The sequence below is a fragment of the Rutidosis leptorrhynchoides genome, chromosome 4 (genome assembly GCF_046630445.1).
Source record: "Rutidosis leptorrhynchoides isolate AG116_Rl617_1_P2 chromosome 4, CSIRO_AGI_Rlap_v1, whole genome shotgun sequence".
NCBI lineage: Eukaryota > Viridiplantae > Streptophyta > Magnoliopsida > Asterales > Asteraceae > Rutidosis > Rutidosis leptorrhynchoides.
Genome location: NC_092336.1, coordinates 618,220,762 through 618,240,978, shown reverse-complemented (window position 1 = coordinate 618,240,978; position 20,217 = coordinate 618,220,762). Strand labels below are relative to the sequence as shown.

The 20,217-nt window shown below is 32.4% G+C and overlaps 1 pseudogene; it reads left to right on the top strand.

Moving 5' to 3' along the window:
* The first annotated feature begins 15,480 nt into the window (after positions 1 to 15,480).
* On the top strand, positions 15,481 to 16,955 carry LOC139843057 (probable xyloglucan endotransglucosylase/hydrolase protein 23; annotated as a pseudogene).
* The last annotated feature ends 3,262 nt before the right edge of the window (positions 16,956 to 20,217 follow it).

The window sequence follows — 20,217 nt, the reverse complement described above, 5'->3', positions numbered from 1 at the left end:
TTGCATTCGAGTCATTGAGTTCATCAAGACTATTATTAAGTCAATTATAGTTGGATATATTATGAAATGGTATGCATGCCGTCAACTTTTGATGTAATGAAAGTTTGTCTTTTAAAAACGAATGCAATGTTTGTAAAATGTATCATATAGAGGTCAAGTACCTCGCAATGAAATCAACTATTGTGAATCGTTTATAATCGCTATGAACGGGGCGTTAAAGTTGGTATCAGAGCGGTGGTCTTAGCGAACTAGGTCTTGCATTAGTGTGTCTAACTGATAGTTGTTAAGATGCATTAGTGAGTCTGGACTTCGACCGTGTCTGCATGTCAAAATTTTTGCTTATCATTTCTTATCGGAAATTACCTGCTTATCATTCTCAGTCTAGACACATCTTACTGCATTGATTGCATGAATAGTGTATAGACAAAATTCATATCTTAGCATATCTGCAAATTCATATCTTAGCGTATCTGTTACTGTAAACTTTGCCTGACATATTCCGTAAATTCCTCCGTAATCTACAAAATTTTTTGTTCTATGTATATTGATATTCTATGTAATTTGAATACCATCCGATAGCCGGAAGTCATTTCATATCGAAAAATCTTTTATTCAATCGTATGAAATGGAACTCGCCACCAGTTCAAGTCCCTCGGATTCCGATATGGAGTTTCACTCGAGTTCCGAAAGCAGTGTGACCGGAATGGATCAACCAAGTAGCCATCATCCATTCTGGATGAATTGGGGATGGATTCGTAGTCGACTTAATCAATGGAGATGCGAAAAAGGCGATCCCTTCCACCAACAGAATTCACCTCTTGGCGATGAACCTGAAGCACTTACCGGCGAACCATTTCGAAACACCATTTTCACAATCATTTTCTGAATATCTCTCCATGATTATATAATATCTCAAATTCTAGATCTTATTCATCCGCTCGTTTCGACCGACAATCATCCCGGAATAATGGAAGAAGTCAACGAGCTTCACGCTCGAGTAATCAATTTAGAAAATATGGTGCAAAACTTACCAGTTTCAGCAACATCACTGGCACCAACAGTACCACCAACAACCCAATTTCAACATCACATGCCTCAACATCTCATTCTGTACCTCGAGTATAATCATCGCTCTACATGACGTTCTACATCATTTATCTTCGTTCGACATGATGGTTATGTAACCTCTAATGTTTTAGAGATTATGTACTCTAGTTCTAACTCTAAACAAAATGAGTTTAATATCATATTAACTCATTAAATCCATGATTACATCTGAAGAAAATATATATGTATATATGTTTTCATAAAGATTGTAATTAAAAATTCTTTTTTACAAACTGTTAATGGTAAAAATATTTTAACGGGTAGGTAATACCCGAGGAATATTTAGATTTCACATTAATAAGTTACACTGTACATTCTTCGAATCTGATTCAACAGTCATTTACTATCCTACTTACAACCACCGATATACGTATCCGTTCACCGCAGAATAACTATTTTATTCAATTTCATATTTTGATTTTGACCTATCAGAATCCAACAAGTGGCATAATGAAGAAAACATTGGACAAAAAAATTGTTAGAAACAAATAAATTAACTATGAGAAATTTTGTTAAGAATCCACGCTAACAAAATGCTAGCTAAATGTTCCTAGCTAACTGTTAATTCCTTATTACATTTATCGCAATTTATTTATCGCAATTCTCGCAATTTTATTTATCGTCATTTAAATTCTGTTATTTATTTTACGCAATTTATTTATCGTCATTTAAATACTGTTATTTACGCATTTAAATATCGGGACACATATACAAAGTTTTGACATATCATATCGATGTCATCTATATATATTATTTGGAATAACCATAGATACTCTATATGTGGTAATGATCGAGTTAGCTATACAGGGTTGAGGTTGATTCTCAAATAATATATATACTTTGAGTTGTGATCGAGTCTGAGACTTGTATACAATGGGTCATGATACGTATTAATTAATTCGAATATTATATATTAAACTAAATGTGAATTATTGAATTACTAACTGTGGACTACTAACTGTGGACTACCAACATTGGACAATTAAAATGAATTAAAATATTGATTATAACATATGAAACTAAACAATTCTTCAAGCTTGCCACTTGATTTCATCTTAAACATCTTTTGTATCTTGACGATTACAATAAGCGTTTAATCATCTAAAAATACAATTCTCTTGAAACCACCTCAGATTGATAACCGATGATTCAGATATAGTAGCATTAAATGCTGATGAAGCAGTAAAACTATAGATGGTCTTAATGGTCAAAAATTTGATGATAAAGAAGGGAGCGTTGGAACACTCAGTAGAAAATTTAATATTGGAAAACGGATTATGCAAAACTATGAAGGAGACCGAGGACAAATACGAGGACCAAACCCTATATTCAAAGAATCCAGATAATTCTGTATCCAATGAAATCTTTAGAGAATATCTTGCTCCATACTCATGTTAAATCTTGTGGAAAATCTTTCTTCATCAACCTTTGATCTTAGAAATTCTGAAAATATTATCATAAATATCTTCGATATTTCTGAGGATATTTTCACAAATATTCTTGTCCGAAATTATTTAGCTCTTCGTGCTATCTATGTTACATCATAAAAGAAACTGTTTTAGTTTCTAAATTCTATAACCTTCGAGTTTAAATTATGAATGTTTCTGGAGTAGTGTTGAGAATTGAAGCATGAGTTAGTATAATATAATGACGTCAGGCCAACGTGGTTATATTACAGTAAGTCATCCTGAATTTCTAATGGAACGTGATGATGGTTCACAGACCTTACCGTCATTATGTACCATGTTACATAACTCTTTTATTCTAATTAACCTCTAAAAATATCAAGAAAATATATTCTTGATAGTTCTATCTTTTCCCATGAATTCTGGTAATTTAACAAGTCAAATCGTGTAATTACATTTCTTTCTGCTTAGTATATTATAATCATTCAAAACTCCATAACTACGAATTCTGGATCATTATTCGCTTTACTTAAAGTCGAGAAGAGAAAACGGAAGCATGGAGCTTCGAAATATAAATAGGAGTATAAATCACAGCAAATAGAAGAGATCGTTAACCGTGGATGTCAATAATTTTGGAAAGACAGATGCAAGGAAGAATTATGAAAACCACTACCCCAAGAGCGAAGTAGAAGTAAACAGATTCCTCCAGTGGGAGTTGGAATAAAATGATGATTGTTGCGATAGTTAATATAATGTCAAGAACCAGAACCGGATTTAACATTTTCAAAGATCTGTTGGGAGTATGAATTGAAGAAGAAAGTATAGGAGTGGTGAAAATAATGAAACGGGAGAAGTGAATTTATTGTGAAATATCAGAAGTAGCAATCGGGGCAGATTACCACATTTAATTAAAAAGATCCTAATTTCCTTGTTCATCGAAGAATCAAATCCTGTATAGATTTCAAAGATTTTCTTTAATTTCCTTGAATCCCGGAAATCAACCTTGACTACGTCAGAAGAAAAGATGAAACTTTATTACCACATTTCACTCTTTTGTAATAGCTTCACCTATCACCTATACTCTTCGAGTAATCGAATTGTTTTATCTATATTACTAAATAGTGATAAAACTCTATTTATCAGCTCATATTCGTCATGAAAACATTTTTATTGTTAGCTATGACGACCACATTCAAATTTCGGGACGAAATTTCTTTAACGGGTAGGTAGTGTGACGACCCTGAAATTTCCGACCAAATTTAAACTTAATCTTTATATGTTTTCGACACGATAAGCAAAATCTGTAATGTTGAGTCTCAAAATTTTTGAATTGTTTTCTTGCATTCATTTAACTTCGACCATTTCCGACGATTCACGAACAATTAATTGTAAATAGATATGTGTGTGTGTGTGTGTGTGTGTGTGTATATATATATATATATATAATTGAAAATAAAATTTGAAATGTTATATGTTGTTGATAGTAAAATTAATTATGTAAAATAAAATAAAAATATAATAAATATTATTTAAAACATATCTATAAATAAAGTATATTAAATACATATTTTGTAATTTCTAATCTATTTAGTAAACGACGGTAACACTCAAGTGTCATTCGATTGATAGTAAACGAGTTAAAAAGGAATTTATGTGATTTTAAAATAAACGATGATCCGAAAATGAGTTCTATAAATTTTAGGCTTACTAAAAATGTATTTAGGATCTAGTTATTAAATTTTAACACTTTTTATATTTTACCCAGAAATGAGAGGGACAATTGATGTAATTTTTATTTAATAAATTAATGGTTGAATTTTATACCATAATGACCAAAATAAATAAATATAGTTAATTTAAAAATATGAGATTTTTTTGAGAACTTTTATCCGCCACTAATTACCAACGGAATACGAAATAATAGTCCGTGAAAACTGTCGGCAGAATAATTCTTTAATCATGGCTGCTCACTATTTCCTGTTTCAATATCATCCGCATGTGTTATAGAATTGTGATTATATTATTAATTACTATTAATTATTATTATTATTATTATTATTATTATTATTATTATTATTATTATTATTATTATTATTATTATTATTATTATTATTATTATTATTATTATTATTATTATTATTATTATTAATATTATATTTCATATTTCTAATCTATATATAATACAAGGTTTCATGTAAATCAACACAACTCCTGCATTCCTTCTTCCATTTTTTTTCTTGTTGTCCGAGAACCACCCACTAAACCCATGACCACCTTTCGAGTCACAATACCACCATCTAACCATCACCTTTGATCCCTACGAGCTTCTACTTGATTTGTTGATCGACCCTCATCCAAACCGAAACCCAGTTGGGTGTTCTTATTACTCGAACCATTGTTATTGCTCAACAAGGAAACCACCCTGTGTTTCCACTTCGGGCTCCTCAATCACCAACACAACACCACAAACATCAACCATCATGGTCACCATCAAAACAACCAACTACTACTCGACTACTATTTCCTATTTCTGTCTGTTGGATATTTCTGTTCCTAATCGATCACTTTTGAAACCCAACCACTATCATCATGTTCAGTGACTACCACTAACAAACTGTCCCATGTTTCTGTTATTCTAACATGAAAACCGAAACCAACATCACCTTTGATCAAGCCTACTATTCCAGTTATGTACATCATCCCTACCCATGATCACCATTACCAAACCATCATACAACCACCACCAGTTATCATCATAACACCACCACACCATCGTTGCTAGTTTTATGTTTTAATTCAAAACCCATCGTTACCACCCTTCATCCACCTCACTTCCACCACCGTACCACCACCCTAGTAATCTCATCCGGTAATAAAAAAACCGTCTAAACCCACCACCATTAAACATCACAACCTTGCAACAATCACCTTGAACCACCATCTATCTTTCTCTCATTTTAATTATGGGTCGAACAAACTGAAGGAACCATCGCACCACCTTCGTGAACTATCACAGCCTAAACACCCTCTCCATCTCTCTCTCTATTCTTCTTTGTGAACTCATCATCACCACCATGAAATCACCTCACCACTTATCAAACAAATTATATAATTCTGTCTTTTATTTTTTTCTGTCGAACCATCTTTGTTTCTATTTGGTGGAAAGCCATAACACAAAACCCACTTGTTTCTTGATGATGTTGTCGACAAACGAAACCATCAAGAACACAACGAACTCCACCCTCACTATAACCACAACCGCCATCATTGATCACCCTTGAATCACCACTCCACCACCTTACAACCATCATCAAACCATTAACAAGAAGCTGCTACAGTGTCATTATTTTCTGTATTGGAACGAAACCAAACCCAGTCGCTACTTTTGATTTTCTGTATTTTTCTTCTGTTTCTTCGCTACTACTACACCCTTTTGATGATGACTACAGCTTCCATTCACCTTTTGTTTCTTTCTAACGATATTAATGTTGGTAATTAATGGTGATAACGAATAAAGATGATGAAGGTGAGCATAAGTGGAACGGCTACTGTGTTTATCTTTTCCCTTGATTGGCCGACACCCCTGAACAAGTTACCCCCACTTGTTTGTAAAGAACATAAAATCGGTTTGTTGTTGGTCCACATATGTTTCTTTTAAAAATTGTTTATGGAGCCGTATACATATTCTATGGTTGGGCCGAGATCCAAGCTTTCTGTTGGGCTTTTATAATTAGAATTGAAATTTGGGCCGTGATTTGTTGTTGGGCCGAATTTTAGAGGAAGAAGAAGAGGGACTGACGATTACATACATTATATAGTAGCAATTTGGGGTTAATTCAAAAAAATGAGGTAGAGCAGGTGGTCTGGGAGGGTTTGTGGGTTTAACGAGAGGTCTTGGGTTCAAACCCGGACTTGGGCATTTTTTTAGGACTACTTCTTTGAGGTAGTTTACTTATACTCATTTTTATTATTATTATTAGTTTTATCATTATTAATATTATTATCATTATTTTATTATTATTATTATTATTATTATTATTATTATTATTATTATTATTATTATTAATTATTATTATTATTATTATTATTATTATTATTATTATTTTTACAAACAGGAGAGATTTATATAAAAATATATATTTATTTCATATTTTATAAATATACTAAATTTCTAATATATTAACTAATATATTATTATTTATATTAATGTAACATTTATGAAAGTATATACATATAAGTATTATAACAAATCATAAAGATTAATATAACTATATACAAGTATATTAATCTATATGTATTATAAAATATATAAACTTAGTTGATTAATATTACAACGTGTTAATATATATATTTGATATAGGTTCGTTAATCCGAGGCCAACCTGCATTGTTCAGTTCAGTTGAATGAATATTTTTACTACAAAATATTGTATAGTGAGTTTCATTTGCTTCCTTTTTAAATGCTTTTGCAATATATATATTTTTGGGACTGAGAATACATGCGCTGCTTTTATAAATGTTTTACGAAATAGACACAAGTAATCGAAACTACATTCTATAGTTGGATTATCGAAATTGAATATCACCCTTTTGCTTGGTAACCTAAGAATTAGTGAACGCCAATAATTGACGCGAATCCTGAAGATAGATCTATGGGCCTAACAAACCCCATCCAGGTTATAAATGCTTTAGTACTTCGATTTTATATACAGATGAGTGTACCTGTATATTTGGGGATATTCTATATGCATTTGTTAATGTCGGTTACCAGGTGTTCACCATATGAATGATTTTTATACAGATGAGTGTTCCTGTATTATAATTTTTGCAGATGAGTGTTCCTGCAGTTAACTATGAAAATTAAATCTTGTGGTCTATTAAAATGATGGAAATGAATATTGATTATGATAAACTAATGAACTCACCAACCAACCTTTTGGTTGACACTTTTAAGCATGTTTATTCTCAGGTATGAAAGAAATCTTCCGCTGTGCATTTGCTCATTTTAGAGATATTACTTGGAGTCATTCATGACATATTTCAAAAGACATTGCATTCGAGTCATTGAGTTACCAAGTGTACTTTTAGGGGGTGATATATTATTTTACGTTAAGTTAGTTACCAAGTGCCCACGGGTAAGCATATACTTTTCATACTGTTTTAAATACGAAATCTCGTGGTCAACCTTACGATATTGTTTACAATAAAACTATAGCTCATCAACATTTGTGTTGACTTTTTAAGTATGTTATTTCTCAGGTGCTTAGACGAGTTTGCTTCCGCTGTAATAGACTGCTGTTATAGACTTACTGTGTTAGACTTCCACTGCATTGTTAGAGATGTCTCAATCATGGAACTTTTTACTTTGCATTCATTACTATGTTACATTTAAACTATGGTTTTGTAATGACCTTAGTGTCCCGTACTATTTTTAAATGTTTTATATTCGTAGAAACATGTTACTCTTGTTAAACATTTGTCATTGGGAAAACGTTATCTCCTTATGAATGCAAACTTTGTTTTAAAACAGCATGTAGTGTTATGCCGTGTAATGGACCTGTTGTTGATGATCCATGCCATTGATTTTTGGACGGGGCATCACATTCTTGAACCTTTGAACATGACTTTCTGTTCTGATTTTCCTTTTTGACTTTTCAAATAGTTTTCTTGAATATTTGAACATGACTTTTCGATATGACTTTCCTTTTTTGACTTTCCAATTAGTTTTATTGAAATTTTGAACATGACTTTTCGATATGACTTTCCAATTAGTTTTCTTGAACCTTTGAACTTGACTTTCAAATTTAACTTTCCTTTTTGACTTTCAAATTAGTTTTCTTGAACCTTTGGACATGACTTTCCGATCTGACTTTCCTTTTTGACTTTCCAATTGGTTTTTATGAGCATTTAAACATGACTTTTTGATATGATTTTCTTTTTTGACTTTTTAATTAGTTTTCGAGAACAATTGAACATGACTTTCCGATATGACTTTCCTTTTTGACTTTACAATTAGTTTTCTTGAATCTTTAAACATGAATTTATGATCTGACTTTCCTTTTTGACTTTCCAATTTGTTTTCTTGAACCTTTGAACATCACATTCCGATCTGACTTTCATTTTTTGACTTTCCAATTAGTTTTCTTAAACCATTGAACATGACTTACTGATATGACTTTCTTTTTAGACTTTCCAATTAGTTTTCTTGAGCATTTTAACATGACTTTTTGATTTGACTTTCCTTTTTAACTTTTTAATTAGTATTCTAGAACATTTGAACATGACTTTCCGAGCTAACTTTGCAATTAGTTTTCTTAAACCTTTCAATATGACTTCTGATCTGACTTTCCTTTTTGACTTTCCGATTAGTTTTCTTGAGCCTTTGAACATGACTTTTCGATCTAACATTCCTGTTTTAAATTTCCAATAAGTTTTATTGAAACTTTGAACATGACTTTCCGATCTGACTTTCCCATTTGACTTTCCAAATAGTTTTCTTAAACCATTGAACATGACTTTCGATATGACTTTCCTCTTTGACTTTTCAATCAGTTTTCTTGAATAAATGAACATGACTTTTCGATATACTTTCCTTTTTGACTTTCCAATTAGTTTTCTTAAACCTTTGAAAATGACTTACCGATCTGACTTTCCTTTTTGACTTTCCAATTAGTTTTCTTAAACCTTTAAACACGACTTTTCCATCCGACTTTCCTATTTGACTTTCCAAATAGTTTTTTTGAACCTTTGAACATGACATTCCGATCTGACTTTCCTTTTTAACTTTCCAATTAGTTTTCTAAAACCTTTGAACATGACTTCGGATCTGACTTTCCTTTTTGACTTTCCAATTAGTTTTCTTGAGCCTTTGAAATCTGACTTTTCCTTTTGACTTTCCAAAAAGTTTTCTTGAATCTTTAAGCAAGACTTTCCGATCTGACTTTACTTTTTGACTTTCCAATTAATTTTTGAATCTTTGAACATCACTTTCCGATATGACTTTTCTAATTGACATTCAAATTAGTTTTCTAAAAACTTTGCACTTGAATTTCCTATCTGACTTTCCAATTACTTTTTCTTGAACTTTTAAACATAATTTTCCGATCTAACTTTCCTTTATGACTTTCCAATTAGTTTTCTTGAACCTTTGAACATGACTTTCTGTTATGAGTTTCCTTTTTAACTTTCCAAATAGTTTTCTTGAATATTTAAACATGACTTTTCGATATGACTTTCCTTTTTTGACTTTCCAATTATTTTTATTGGAATTTTGAACATGACTTTCCGATATGACTTTCCAATTAGCTTTCTTGAATCATTGAACTTGACTTTTAGATCTGAATTTCCTTTTTAACTTTCCAATTAGTTTTCTTGAACCTTTGGACATGACTTTCCGATCTAACTTTCCTTTTTGACTTTCCAATTGATTTTTATGAGCATTTAAACATGACTTTTCAATATGACTTTCCTTTTTGACTTTTTAATTAGTTTTCGTGAACCATTGAACATGACTTTATGATATGACTTTCTTTTTTGACTTTCCAATTAGTTTTCTTGAACCGTTGAATATGACTTTTCGATATAACTTTCCTTTTTGACTTTCCAATTAGTTTCTCTTGAACCTTTGAAAATGACTTTCCGATTCGACATTCTTTTTTGACTTTCAATTTGTTTTCTTGAACGTTTAAACATGACTTTCCGATTCGACTTCCCTATTTGACTTTCCAAATAGTTTTTTTTGAACCTTTAAACATGACTTTCCGATTTGACTTCCCTATTTGACTTTTCAAATAGTTTTTTTTAACCTTTGAACATGACATTCCGTTCTGACTTTCCTTTTTGACTTTTCAATTAGTTTTCTTAAATCTTTGAACATGACTTTCCGATCTGAATTTCCTTTTTGATTTTTCAATTAGTTTTCTTGTAACTTTGAACATGACTTCTGATCTGACTTTCCCTTTTGACTTTTCAATAAGTTTTCTTGAACCTTTAAGCATGACTTTCCGATCTGATTTTACTTTTTGACTTTCTAATTAGTTTTTGAACCTTTGAACATCACTTTCTGATATGACTTTTCTATTTTACATTCAAATTAGCTTTCTAAAAAATTTGACCATGAATTTCTGATTTGACTTTCCAATTATTTTTTCTAGAACTTTGAACATAATTTTCGATCTGATTTTCCTTTATGACTTTTCAATTAGTTTTCTTGAACCTTTGAACATGACTTTCTGTTCTGATTTTCCTTTTTGACTTTCCAAAAAGTTTTCTTGAATATTTGAACATGACTTTTCGATATGACTTTCCTTTTTTGACTTTCCAATTAGTTTTATTGAAATTTTGAACATGACTTTCCGATATGACTTTCCAATTAGTTTTCTTGAACCTTTGAACTTGACTTTCCGATCTGACTTTCCTTTTTGACTTTCCAGTTGGTTTTTATGAGCATTTAACCAGGACTTTTCGATTTGACTTTCCTTTTTTAACTTTTTAATTAGTTTTCGAGAACATTTGAACATGACTTTACGATCTGACTTTCCTTTTTGACTTTCCAGTTGGTTTTTATGTGCATTTAACCATGACTTTTCGATTTGACTTTCCTTTTTCACTTTTTAATTAGTTTTCGAGAACATTTGAACGTGACTTTACGATCTGACTTTCCCTGTTTGACTTTCCAAATAGTTTTCTTGAATCTTTAGACATGAATTTCTGATCTGACTTTCCTTTTTGACTTTCCAATTTGTTTTCTTGAACCTTTGAACATCACATTCCGATCTGCCTTTCCTTTTTGACTTTCAAACTAGTTTTCTTAAACCATTGAACATGACTTTCCGATATGACTTTCTTTCTAGACTTTCCAATTAGTTTTCTTGAGCATTTTAACATGACTTTTCGATTCGACTTTCCTTTTTGACTTTTTAATTAGTTTTCTAGAACATTTGAACACGACTTTCCGATCTAACTTTGCAATTAGTTTTCTTGAACATTTGAATATGAATTTTGATCTGACTTTCCTTTTTGACTTTCCGATTGGTTTTCTTGAGACTTTAAACATGACTTTCCGATCTGACTTTTCCATTTAACTTTCCAATTAGTTTTCTTGAACCTTTGAAAATGACTTTCGATATGACTTTCCTCTTTGACTTTCCGATTGGTTTTCTTGAGACTTTGAACATGACTTTCCGATCTGACTTTCCCATTTGACTTTCCAATTAGTTTTCTTGAACCTTTGAACATTAATTTTTCGATATGACTTTCCTTTTTGACTTTCCAATTAGTTTTCTTGAGCCTTTGAACATGACTTTCCGATCCGACTTTCCTTTTTGACTTTCCAATTTTTTTTTCTTGAACCTTTAAACATGACTTTCCGATCCGACTTTCCTATTTGACTTTCCAAATATTTTTTTTGAACCTTTGAACATGACATTCCGATCTGACATTTTTGTTTTTGACTTTCCAATTAGTTTTCGTAAACATTTGAACATGACTTTCCGATCTGACTTTCCTTTTTAACTTTTCAATTAGTTTTCTTGAACCATTGAACATGACTTTCCGATCTGACATTCCTTTTAGACTATACAGTTAGTTTTCTTGAACTTTTGAACATGACTTCTGATCTGACTTTCCTTTTTTAGTTTCCAATTAGTTTTCTTAAGCCTCTAAACATGACTTTCCAATCCGACTTTCCTTTTTGACTTTCCAATAAGTTTTCTTGAACCTTTGAACATGACTTTCCAATCTGACTTTCCTTTTTGACTTTCTAATGAGTTTTATTGAACTTTTGAACATGACTTTTTGATTTGACTTTCCTTTTTGACTTTCCAGTTAGTTTTCATGAACCTTTGAACATGACTTTTTGATCTGATTTTTCTTTTTGACTTTCCAAATTGTTTTCTTGAACCTTTGAACATCACTTTCCGATCTGACTTTCCCGATTGACTTTTCAATTAGTTTTCTTGAACATTTGTACATGACTTTCCGATAGGATTTTCCTTTTTGACTTTCGAATTAGTTTTCTTGAACCTTTGTATATGACTTTCCGATCTGACTTTCCTTTTTGACTTTCCAATTAGTTTTCTTAAACCTTTGAAAATGACTTTTCGATCTGACTTTCCTTTTTAACTTTCCAATTAGTTTTCTTGAACCATTGAACATGACTTTCCGATCCGACTTTCCTTTAAGACTTTGCAGTTAGTTTTCTTGAACCTTTGAACATGACTTTTGATCTGACTTTCCTTTTTGACTTTTCAATTAGTTTTCTTGAGTCTTTAAACAAGACTTTCCAATCCGACTTTTCTTTTTGACTTTCCAATAAGTTTTCTTGAACCCTTGAACATAAATTTCCAATCTGACTTTCCTTTTTGTCTTTCTAATGAGTTTTATTGAACCTTTGAACATGACTTTCCGATCTGACTTTCCTTTTTGACTTAACAATTAGTTTTCATAAACCTTTGAACATGACTTTTTGTTTTGACTTTCCTTTTTTGACTTTCCAAATAGTTTTCTTGAACCTTTGAACATCACTTTCCGATCTGACTTTTCCGATTGACTTTCCTATTAGTTTTCTTGAACCTTTGTACATGACTTTCCGATATGACTTTCCTTTTTAACTTTTCAATTAGTTTTCTTGAACGTTTGTATATGACTTTCCGATCTGACTTTCTTTTTTGACTTTCAAATTAGTTTTCTTGAACCTTTGAACATGACTTTTCGATATGATTTTCCTTTTTTGACTTTCTAATTAGTTTTCTTGAACCATTGAACATGACTTTCTGATCTGACTTTCCTTTTTGACTTTCCAATTAGTTTTCTTGAACCTTTGTATATAACTTTCCGATCTGACTTTCCTTTTTGACTTTCCAATTAGTTTTCTTAAACCTTTGAACATGACTTTTCGATCTGACTTTCCTTTTTAACTTTCCAATTAGTTTTCTTGAACCATTGAACATGACTTTCCGATCCGACTTTCCGTTTAGACTTTGCAATTAGTTTTCTTGAACCTTTGAACATGACTTCTGATCTAACTTTCCTTTTTGACTTTTCAATTAGTTTTCTTGAGTCTTTAAACAAGACTTTCCAATCCGACTTTTCTTTTTGACTTTCCAATAAGTTTTCTTGAACCCTTGAACATAAATTTCCAATCTGACTTTCCTTTTTGTCTTTCTAATGAGTTTTATTGAACCTTTGAACATGACTTACCGATCTGACTTTCCTTTTTGACTTTCCAATTAGTTTTCATAAACCTTTGAACATGACTTTTTGATCTGACTTTCCTTTTTGACTTTCCAAATAGTTTTCTTGAACCTTTGAACATCACTTTTCGATCTGAATTTTCCGATTGACTTTCCAATTAGTTTTCTTGAACCTTTGTACATGACTTTCCGATATGACTTTCCTTTTTAACTTTCCAATTAGTTTTCTTGAACCTTTGTATATGAATTTCCGATCTGACTTTCTTTTTTGACTTTCAAATTAGTTTTCTTGAACCTTTGAACATGACTTTTCGATATGATTTTCCTTTTTTGACTTTCTAATTAGTTTTCTTGAACCATTGAACATGACTTTCTGATCTGACTTTCTTTTTTGATTTTTCAATTAGTTTTCTTGTACCTTTGAACATGACTTTCTAATATAACTTTCCTTTTTGACTTTCCAATTAGTTTTTTTGAACCTTTGAACATGACTTTCTGATCTGACTTTCATTTTTTACTTTTCCATTAGTAATCTTGAATCTTTGAACATGACTTTCCGATCTGACTTTTCTTTTTGATTTTGCAATTAGTTTTCTTGTAACTTTGAACATGACTTCTGATCTGACTTTCCTTTTTGACTTTTTAATTAGTTTTCTTGAGCCTTTGAACATTACTTTCCGATCTGACTTTCCCTTTTGACTTTCTAATAAGTTATCTTGAACCTTTGAGCATGACTTTCCCATCCGACTTTTCCTTTTAGACTCTCCAATTAGTTTTATTGAACCTTTAAACATGACTTTACGATATGACTTTTCTATTTGACATTCAAATTAGTTTTCTTGAAACTTTGAACATGAATTTCCGATCTGACTTTCCAATTATTTTTTCTTGAACTTTTGAACATGATTTTCTGATCTGACTTTCCAATTATTTTTTCTTGAACTTTTGAAGATGATTTTCTGATCTGACTTTCCTTTTTGACTTTCCAATTAGTTTTCTTGTACCTTTGAACATGACTTTCTGTTTTGACTTTCATTTTTGACTATCCAATTAGTTTTCATGAATTTTGAACATGAGTTTTCCGGAGTCTTATCTTTAAATTAGGTGGTTTTCTACAGAATTTTAGTAGTAATTTGTAAAAAAAAAAAAGTAAAACGGTTGTGGGGTCAAAGAACCCCACATGGTTCAAGATAAACTCTCGACTGTGTTTTTAAATGGTGGAATCTTGAAAATTTTTGAATTATAGTATTAATGTGGTCCTTCGAGAAAACTCATCGCGTGTCATGTCACCCGTGTGGTCTAAAATTTTGCAAGTAGTTGAATGAGTTAGTGTGTATTTAATTTGAAAAAACCGGAACAATATGATATTTCAATGAACGTGTTGCAACGCTCCGGTTGAGCGTAATGAGATTCAAGTCATCTGGTTTGAATGGATTTCGCGAAGAGTAAAAGGAATTAAAATCGATTAGAATATTTGGTTTACGAACCCGGATACGTACTTCTCTTAGTTATAGATTGTTTGGGCTGCGATCTCTGCACCCCTCTATTTCGTGAATCGTGAGTTTCAGTCTGCTTTGTGTCCATCTGTATATTGGCATGTATATAGTTTTAAGCTGGTAGTTTTTGCTTGCTGGTAGTTTTTGCTTGCTGTTTGTTTTTGGGTCTTTCTATGACCCAGTGCATTTTGTTTTTCAAAAAAATAAGAAAATAAAATAGAAAATTAACCGTTGATACGATTCTTTAGAATTAGAACTTCACATTAAATTACAGAGAGAGATGAATATAAACTTATCTGATACGGTCATACAGTCAAAATTCTCTTTATCCGTAATTACACAATGTCCTTTTTGATTTTATCATGTTATCTTGATGATAACAAGGATTACATTAATCACCAGAAAATTGTTTGACCAACGTAAATTTCAATTTTATTTTTCAACCAAATTAAGTTGACCATGAGAATATATATTTATCTAACATCTAACACTCCTTTTATATAAAAAGGGTTATTATTATTATATTCATTAGAGGTCAGTTAGAACACACGCTGAAATATCGAACAAGATGACTTATTTTCTATCATTAAGCCTTTATATTGTCAACTTGGTGATCATCACATCTTTTGCTTGTTTTTCACTAGCCAACTTGTACGATGATTTTAACATAACATGGGGTAACGGTCGTGGTCAAATAACTGAAAATGGTAACCTTATAACGCTAGCTAACCCTTGACAATTCTCGTGGTTCTGGTTTCGAGTCGAAAAATGAGTATTTGTTTGGAAAAAAATACCATATACTTCTATATTTAGTAATAACATATGTATAAGTATATTGTCTGAACAGATAAACTTTTTGTCAAATGTATGTTATAACATAGTATATCAAATGTAAGTTATACGATACATATATGTATAAACATGGACTATGCAAATACTATTATTAATTTATTGCCTAAACAGAGAAAACGTTATCAGTTAATTATTCGTTTTACTTGTATATGTCTTTATGTATTATGAATTTATGATTCACATGTGTGAATTATTGTAGTTGTCCTCAAAAGGGTCAACATGGGACGAGATTGACTTTGAGTTCTTGGGCAATTTAAGCGGCGAACCTTACATTGTCCACACCAATGTGATTATACAAGGCCAGGGCAATAGAGAGCAACAATTCTACCTTTGGTTCGACCCCACCATCGATTTCCATACTTATTCCATTCTTTAAAATCCTCAATTTATCATGTAAGTATGACCGCTTAATTCATCGATTACCATCTCTCGTTTGGTATGTAAATCAGGACTTTATACGCTGATAGCTAAGTGATTCACATTTATGTCTCATTTTCAGATTTTACATTGATGTAATACCTATAAGACAATATAAGATAATAAGAATAACGAGACGTTAGGCGTGCCTTTTCCAAAAAACCAACCAATGAAGATATACTCTTCTTTATGGGATGCTGAAGATTGGGCGACTAGAGGTGGGCTTGTGAAGACGGATTGGAATCAAGCCCCTTTTACTGCTTCGTACAAAAATTTTATGCCGAAGCTTGCATTGTGTATTCAGGGGTGTCTTCATGTGGTGCGGACCCTAATTCTTCAGAGCGCGCACCATGGATATCACAGGAGTTAGATAAAGTGGGCCATAAGTGGTTGAAATGGGTGCAAACGAATTATAGGATCTACAATTACTGCTCGGATTCTAAGAGGTTTCCTCAAGGCTTTCCTATAGAATGCAACTCTGTTTAAGTAATCTGGTTTACTACATAGTATATTCGTCCATATTCATGCTAGCTTGTTGCTTTATTCATTATACGGAGTATATATAAATCTATCTAAGAAAATTTATTTATTTGAAGAAGTACAAATAGTAGTGATGGTTGCGCTAAATTAAAAGATCTTAATGGACTTGTTTTAAATATTATTTACATCATGATCTATTATACCAACGAACGTTTGCTTCAACGGTATCAAGCCCCAGTGTGGAAGGGCCCGTGATTAGTTGTCAAGCAACCCGGGTTCAATTCATGGTGGCGGAAGGTTTTCTCTCCAATTTTCTGCGATTAGTTGCCAAGCAACCCAGGTCCCGCGATTAGTTGCCAAGCAACCCTGGTAGGAGTTTCCTTCTAGCGTGTGTGGGTGCAAATGATGAGGATCGTTAAAATAAATGATCCGCTGATGCAAATTCGCCGTTCAAAAAAATCATGATCTATTATTAAACTAAGAAAGAAACATACATATAATCCAACTATATTTATATTCTTTTGTTTGTGCCAAAAGAATTCAGTAATATAACACACACAAAATTTGTTTTAGTTCAAACATCACTTACGAAGGTGAATAAGCAATTTTGATCAGCAAACAGACTAAACAGGTAAGGCCCATTCTAAAATGGATATTCAATTGGCCAATATATAGTCCAGATTCAAAGCCGTAAGCCCAGAATATATATACAAAACGTATATTTATACGGAGTATTATATTTTTTTTTTTTTTTTTTCTTATTTCTTTCTTCTTCTCTCTATCTGTACATTTGGCTTTTCATAATTTAATTATCAAAAATTTTAAAAAATGTCGTTAGTTGTTTTATAATAATTGATTTTGTCGTTATTCTAATTCCTAAGAAATGTCCATATAATATGGTTTCCTCAGTGGCATCCATATAATATGACTTCCTCAATGGCATCTAACATCAAGTTGAGTTTTACCCTATCCCTGAATGGCGTTTTGGCATGTTGCTGGATGGGGTGGGGTGGGGTGCTTGATGAGCGTGCTGCCAGACTACTATGTAATGGGGTGGAGTGTTAAGTGGCGTGTTGGGTGATGTGTTAAAATCTGTTTGAAAGTTGGGTGAAATAGTGAATAAAAAATAAATAAATATGAAAATTGAACCAATCAAAAGGGAGCACACACAATTTTGTTCCGTGCCAGGTTGATGCACACCACGAGCACACACACCCCAACACGCCCCATTATCCATGTGCTGGAGGCGTGTTGGGAGCACACACACCTCAACACGCCCGCGTTAAATAAGGTCTAATTAGCACCAATTTATTTAACTCCAATATATAGAAATTAATGAATTCCCACAATAAAGAAGGTTCGAAATTTATTTATTCGTATATTCAATTCAAAGAGATATATATAATAAAAAACAAGATGTTAAAAAGAACATGGCAAATAGGTCTTATTTTTTTAGTCACTTACACTTACACTATATATAACACGGTGTTAAAAGCGAAATCTATCACCTCTAAATCTGAGTTGACATGTAAGGTTGCGCAACATTTGAAGCTCTAATGCTTCAAACGCGGTGTCAGATCTGACACCCGCGGAGCTTTAGTCACGCCTCTGAGAGAAAAAAAGGTGAACGTCAGTTATTTTTCCAACAAATCGGAATGCACCAAACTTTTTATAGAAAATAATGCTTGTCGTATCTATTGATTTCCATCTCGTATATAAAATGAATAACATGTCCATCTACGGAATACAATAAACTATGTCTTCACTATTTTGAGAGAGGGATACAAGGATATACTCCTTTGGAACGAAAGTTTATGAAAAGTAACCGATGTAGCCCTTTGGTGAAGATATCTGGTATCTGATAACATGTAGGAACATGTAACACGCAAATCTAACCTAGTGCAACCTTCTCACTAACGAAATGAATCTCAACATCAATGTGTTTTATTTGTTAGTTTTGCACGGGGTTGTCAGCGATAAATATCACTAATGTTATTGCAAATAACTAGTGTTGCTTTAGAAATGAGACATTGTAATTCGAGTAAAAGGTTGCACAACCAACATGACTCCGCGACAACATTTGCTACAACACGATATTCAAATTCGACGCTTGAACGGGAAACGATGGCTTGTCTTTTTGATGACCAAGACATGAGATTATCACCCAAGAATACGCAGTACCCAGAAGTCGATCTTCGTGATTCGAGATAACCCGACCAATCAGTGTCTGTATATGCTACAAGATTATGAGATGTCTTCTTAGATTTATGTAAACCATGATCAGCGGTTCCTTGCAAATACCGCATAATACGTTTGATGGCGTTCATGTGTACATATGTTATGTTCGGGCGTGTGAACGTTAAATACAGTAAGGTACCTGTGAGACTACGAAATTTAGTAGGATTAGTTACTGGTTTATCACTACATGCGCCGAGTTCTCCTGGACACGGGTGTAGATATGGGGTTACACATGGTGAGACCCGCGCATTGAATTATCCCCATTGCATATGTCTTTTGGCTAAGAAATAAACTCTGTTTACTGTGAGTTGCGACGATGCCCAAAAACGAGTTTAAGGGGCTAAGATCCTTCATTGCGAATTCTTTGGCAAATACCAACAAAAGAGATTTACGCAGATAGTTGTTTGATGTTGTGAGAACAATGTCATCGATGTGTAAAAGGAGATAGGAAATCTTATGTCCATGATAGTATTTGAACAAAGAATGATTACATTTTCTATGTCGAAACCCAATTTTAGTCGCAAAAACCGCAAATATTTGGTACCATGGAAATGTGACTCCTTCAAACCATATAATGAACGTTAAAAAGACACACGTGATCCGGGTGGATAGGATCGCAAAAGCCGTATGGTTGGTACATGTAAAATGTATCGTGAAGATTTTCATGAAGAAACACGTTATCACATCTAGTTGGTGAAAGGGCCATGATTTAGAAGTGGCGATGCTAAGACCCATACGGATGGAGGACGGTTTGAAGACCAGACTGTCTCATGACAGTCGATGCCTAATTGTTGTGCACATCCATCACCAACTAATCTCGCCTTGTATATTTCGAATGTACCGTTAGAATTTATTTTGTGGCAAAAAATCCACACCGACCGTATTATCTGCTTGTTAGGTTCTCGCAGGACAAGTGTCCAAGTCATATTATCAATCAAAGCCTTATATTCGCCATACATATCACATTTCCAATTTCCATTGGTAAGGGCCATTTTAGGATTAGAAAGTACATAAGAGATAGAAGATGTAA